The sequence below is a fragment of the Silene latifolia genome, chromosome 9, assembly GCF_048544455.1.
Source record: "Silene latifolia isolate original U9 population chromosome 9, ASM4854445v1, whole genome shotgun sequence".
Lineage (NCBI taxonomy): Eukaryota > Viridiplantae > Streptophyta > Magnoliopsida > Caryophyllales > Caryophyllaceae > Silene > Silene latifolia.
The window spans coordinates 179,147,946-179,154,195 of NC_133534.1; the positions used below are offsets into that span (position 1 = coordinate 179,147,946).

The 6,250-nt window shown below is 40.5% G+C and overlaps 1 non-coding gene across 1 annotated transcript; it reads left to right on the plus strand.

The window, feature by feature from the left end:
• The first annotated feature begins 5,613 nt into the window (after window positions 1-5,613).
• On the plus strand, window positions 5,614-5,720 carry LOC141602989 (small nucleolar RNA R71). Its single transcript, XR_012524890.1, has one exon. It is a non-coding gene; the product is annotated as a small nucleolar RNA R71 (small nucleolar RNA).
• The last annotated feature ends 530 nt before the right edge of the window (window positions 5,721-6,250 follow it).

A 6,250-nucleotide genomic window follows, 5' to 3' on the forward strand; every position in this document is an offset into this window, starting at 1 on the left:
CTATATACACTTGTCAAGCTTCCCAAATAGACGGTTTCGCAAAATTTTTCTAACATGCAACTACATGCCATGATGCAACTAACATATAAACATCCTAATGCAAATGATTCTACCAACTAATATGACATATATTCTAAATGCAATCCTAAGTTCACATTGTTATACCGCATCAATCAAAATAAAGCCACATAGTCATTAACATAAAGAGGAAAAAGGAGATTGGAAAGATCATACCATGCGGTCTTCAATATCCTCATGTCTCGGATGTGGCGTAGTCGATCAAAGTGAACAAGGATGAAACAAACACAATATATACCAGACAATATATACAAAGGAAATGAACTTGTTTTTAGTTTTTCAATTTTTATGATTTTTATGATTTTTTTTGAAATTTTTCAATTTTTATGGTTTTTGGATAAAAGTTAAGTGTTAGAATTCCCATCCCCACACTAATATGGGCATTGTCCTCAATGGCCAAAATGATGGAAATTATGCAAATTATGCATGATTTTCTATACTAAATGCAATTCTACACTAAGCTATACTACATGATGCATGGTTTTTTGTTATGACGGAGAGGATAATTTAGATTACCTCCCGTTGCGTATGCATTAACTTCCCCAAACCAAGTAAGACACTATTGCTAATGTCAAAGCATGGGGGAGTTCATGCACATGCTATGCTATGCATGAAATAAGATTGTCATTTTGGATTTTCAAAAATGGGAACAATAAAGAACACCTCAATGGAACCGAGGTGTGAGTCCTTTGATGTTGCTAGGACTAAACCAACAATGATCAAAATGAAATAAAATACAAAGAGATATAGACAAACCGTGGGAGAGTAGGAATCTCCAAGGCTAGTCTTCCATCATGCTATCATCATCACCACTTCCCTCATGAGAAGTGGTCACATTGCCACTTTCCTTGGCACTTTCTTCATTGCTTTCTTCATCATCATCTTCACCATCTCCTTCTTCATCTCCACTTGCTTCTTCCTCTATGTTATCATCAAATTCTTCACCATTTCCAACAACCTCATTGTCTTCCACCACGTCCCTAGATGCACCCGGAAATAAGGCTTCTTTATCCGCCCAACTAGGCAAAGGACAAGATGGATCAAGGAGTCCTTGCCTAGCTAGATGCAAGAGGGGAGGATATTGAGCCAAATAAGCATTCTTCCGATCTTCATAAGCTTGCTTGTGCATGGCTTGCATTAAAAGAGTGACATAATCTTTTCCAATTTCAACTCCTTGCGGTTTGAACTCTTCATAATCATAGGGGTAAGGTGGTATAACAATGGAAGAGGAGGGAGTTTCATGATCACCCTTTTGTTGTTGAATGATGTACTCGGCTTCCTTGGATAGGGGAAGTAAATAGTTGGTCCGGTGGACACTAAGACGGCAAATCTTTGCGGGTAAAGTGAATGATCGAGCCTCACTAGTAAGCCACCCAAATTTGGTGTCAAGGGGATTGTGAGCAACCCACTTAAACTTGTTAATCAAGGTGGACATATCAATAAGATGGCCACCATCCTTAGCCTTGTACTTGCTATCCTTATTGAAATTAGGATCAAAGTGCTTGGCTAGGACCGTGACAAGGCCGCCATTAACAATTACGGTTTGACCCTTCTTCCCACTATCTACATGGAGCCATCTATCAACCAATAGCCTCAAAGAATTGTAAGGTTTGGTGTGAATTCTTCCAATATTCAAAGTTGATTCAAGGAGAATAAAATCGAGTCCCGTAAAATGATTGGTGTCTTTCCTAGCAATAATGGTATTTCCCACAACTTTGTGCCATACTCTTATGCCCGGATGATGGACCAAAAGAGCACGACAAGCTTTAAAATCTTCAAATTTCTTCCCGGAGATTGCCTCCCAAAGAGGCTCGGGATCATACTTCCCATATTGCTTATAAAATTTATGTTCATCGCTAAGACCCAAAATTTTACCCAATTCCGGAAAGGTAATGCGTCTACTAGTGTTAGCTAGACGAAACTCAATATTTTCCCTATTCTCAACTTTTGTCACTTTTAAAGAACTTAAGAATTCCAAAACAAGGGAGGGGTATGTTACTTCCTTCATTTCAAACAATTTCTTCAAACCCATGGCATTGAAAAAGACTCTTGTTTGTTCAAGAACACCTAACTTCTCTAAAGCATCTTGACATATGAATTTGGTGGATTGGATTTGTTTCATAGCAAACTTGACAAATGTATCTCTATGGGCATCGGAAATGAAAGTTACCTCCGGATAATGCAAGAGTTGGTTAATTACCGGAGTAGAGGGTGATGCTTCCATAGAAATTTGTTGTTGTTGTGGTTGCACTTCCAAGCTTGGTGTTGCTACCACCATTGCCATAGCTTTCTTTGTTTGTAGAGCTTTTTGCCTTTGAGAGAGAGCCTTTGCTTTTGGTGCCTTTGTTGCTCCCTTTGTTCTTGCCATTTGATGAGCTAACCAAGTAAAGAGTCAAAAATCTTCAATTTGTAGAATGCCGAAATCGATTTTGAAGGTGAAAGGCTTTGCCTTTATGAGAACAAAAATCAATTCAAAGGTGAAGATTTTGTGCTTGGTTTTGATTTTTGATTAAGATGGAGTGATTGATTTGTTGTTTGAAGGATGGTTTGATTTGATTTTGGTGAGTTTTGATGAGGGTTTTTGTTTTTGAGATGGAGAGGATGAGGGTTTTGATGTTATGGGTAGTGTTTATGAGTGAATGAATGTATGAATGAAGGTGGGGTGGGTATTTAAGGAACTCGACAACATTAGGACGCAGGGACAATCCGTGCGGATTAGGCGCAATCCGCTCGGATTCTTCAGCTTCAAATTTTCAAAAATCCCGCCTAGAGACGGGCGGATTCTGGGGAATCCGCTCGGATTCTTCGAGATGAGACGGGCGGATTCTTGTCAGGACGGACGGATTCTTGTCCAGAGATTTTTCTTTGTTTTTCTTCAGCTGCAAGACGGGCGGATTGTCCACAAGACGGACGGATTCTGGGAGACGGGCGTCGTTCCAGAAATCCGCTCGGATTCTTCAACAGTCAAGAATTTGCAGTTTTCAGTCCAGCCTAAAACGGGCGTCTTCTCAGCAGGACGCTCGGATCCTCTGCAGACGGGCGGATTCTTAGTAATCCGCTCGGATTCTTGTCCTTTGTTCCCGGATTCGCTTCATTCGTGCATAATGCATTTCCCTTATCATTCTTTCTTTCTTTCTTTCAAATCTTGTGTTCTTCATTGTGGGGGCACTACTAAGGCATGAATAGCCTAGGCAATTGCCATCCCCACACTAAGGTAAAGCACTACACATCAATTAAAAATTGTTAATCCCTCCCTCACTTCTCTCTTTTCATGACAATTATTTTGATCAAAGTAAATAAAATCCAAAAATGACAAAAATGCAATACAAAAATTGAAAAGTAAGTTAGGGAGTTAGAAATATTTACAAGTGGTGGTTTAGGGAGGACTCCACCAAACTCTCATTCTTGATGAGATGTCAAGGGGGCATGTTCAAGGTGTTGTTGATGTTGCTCAACACCTCGAAGAAATAATTAAAAGCTTGTTCATTGTTGTGGTAGAGGTCCTCAATAGACCGTGGCCCTTGTTGTTGATCATGATCGATGGCATGCCCAATGTAGGGATTAAAGATCCCTTCAAATTCGTCGTCCCAAAGACCACAAACTTCATTGAGTTGATCATTGAAAATCTCTTGCTTGGATGGAGACAACTCTCCCAATTTCTTCTCTTGGCCAATGAGGCCATCATCTTCTTCCTTGGTTGATTTTGATGAGCTTTGCAAGCTCTCCTTGTCACAATTCACTTGCTCTTTGAATGGAGCATCTTCAACTTTCTTCCTCCATTGGAGTTCCGATTTCTTCCTTTCATCTTTTCGGCTATAATGATCAATCATGAAACATGGCTCATGCAAACGAGGAGCTCTCATGGTCTTGTCAAGATTAAAAGTTATGCTTTCATCTCCCACTTCTAGAGTGAGCTCTCCATGTTTCACATCAATCACCGCACCCGCGGTGTGTAGGAAAGGTCTTCCTAAGATGATTGGAATGTTGGAATCTTCCTCCATATCAACAATGACAAAGTCCACCGGGATGAAAAACTTCCCAATTCGCACCGGGACATCTTCCCATATCCCTAATGGTGTCTTCGTCGATCTATCGGCCATTTGAAGAGTGATATTGGTACATTTAAGCTCTCCCATTCCCAACCTTTTACTTACCGAGTACGGCATGACACTCACACTAGCCCCTAGATCACATAAGGCTTTGTTGATCGTCGTGTCGCCAATGGTACACGGTATTGAGAAGCTTCCCGGATCCTTTAACTTTGGAGGTGAACTCCCTTGAAGTATTGCACTACTCACCTTAGTGAAGGCGATAGTCTCAAGTTTCCGGATCGACTTCTTCTTTGTGAGGATATCTTTCATGTACTTTGCATAGGCCGGAACGTGATTGATTAATTCCGTGAAAGGAATTGAGACTTCTAAATTCTTCACAATTTCCATGAACTTTCCAAGTTGATCATCAAATTTAGGCTTGGCTTGACGACTTGGAAAAGGAAGTCTAATCACAATGGGTTCCTTTTCTTTGGCTTTGTCTTCATTTTTCTTTGAACTTTCTTCTTTTGATGATTCCCCTTCTTTGGGACCTTGCACCACAACTTCATTCTCACTAGCTTTCACAACTTCATCCTCAACTTGCTTCTTCGGTGCTTCATATCTTGTACCACTTCTCAAGTGAATGGCACTAACCGTTTCATGTCTAGGGGGATTACCTTGAGGTGGTAATTGCCCCTTTTGTCTTTGTGAGTTTGAAGATGCTAGTTGGGTCAATTGTGTTTCCAACATCTTGGTGTGAGCTAGAATGTTGTTGATGGTGGTATCCTTTGCTTGGCTATCCTTTTGCATTTGGGTGAAAAATTCTTGTTGATTTTTTTGCATTTGAAGGACCGCTTTTTGGACATCAAAACTTTGGTCATTGTGGTGATTGTATGGATTTTGATTTTGGTAACTTTGGTTTTGATTGAAAAAGGGTCTTTGATTTTGATTTCTCATGGGTGGTGGAGTGTATGTTGGTTGAGGGTTTTGAACATTTTGGCTTTTGTATGAGAGATTTGGGTGGAACTTGGTATTTTCATTGTAAAAATTTGAATAAGGGGTACCACTTTTGTAAGCTTGGAAAGCATTAACTTGTTCGGTTGTTCCCCTACATTCACTTGAGTCATGACCCAAGGTTCCACAATTCTCACATATCCCGCTTGGGATTGATGAGGATGCCGTCATGGCATTGACATGATGCTTTGATGATTTTGAGTTTTCCTCAAGTCTAGTCATAGCTTGTTCAAACTTCAAGTTGATTGTGTCAATGTGAGCACTAAGTTGAGCACCCAATTGAGTAACGGTGTCCACTTCATACTTTCCTCCTCTAGTAGCCTTGCGAGGCCTACTATATTGCGAATTATGGACCGCCATTTCCTCAATCTTGTTCCACGTTTGATTGTCATCAACTTCGGTGAACATTCCATTTGATCCCATATTGAGAATGTTCCTTGAATCTTCATATAAACCATTCCAAAATTGTTGCACTAAAAACCATTCGCTAAGTCCATGGTGAGGACATGAGCGACAAATACCTTTGAACCGCTCCCAAGCTTCATACAAAGACTCTTCATCCCTTTGCTTAAAACCCGTAATTTGAGCTCTTAGCATATTGGTCTTTTCCGTGGGTAGAATTTTTGTAGAAAGCTAGAGCTAACTTCTTCCAAGAATCTATTCCAAGAGTGGCCTTATCAAGGCCCTTCAACCATTTCTTTGCGGTGCCGATTAACGAAAAAGGAAATAAGACCCATCTTATTTGGTCTTGAGTCACGCCCGTTTGAGAGATAGCTTCACAATAATCACAAAATGTTTCCATATGAGAATGAGGGTCCTCACTAGGCATTCCCCCGAATTGGCTCCTCTCAACTAGTTGGATGAAGGCGGACTTGGCAATAAAATTACCGGTGAGATGTTGTGGGGTAGGAGTACCATTTGGTAAATCCTCCTCGATGGGTATAGAGTGTGACGAGAATTTAGGCATTGTAGGTGGATTTTGTGGGATATTGTTAAATGGGTTCTCTTCTCCTTCTATTGCGAAAGGATTGACAAACTCACTAGTGGGTTGAACAACTTCACCAACACCTCCCAAATTCCTCCTAACAAGTCTCCTATTATTCGTCAAGGTTCTTTCGATTTCACGG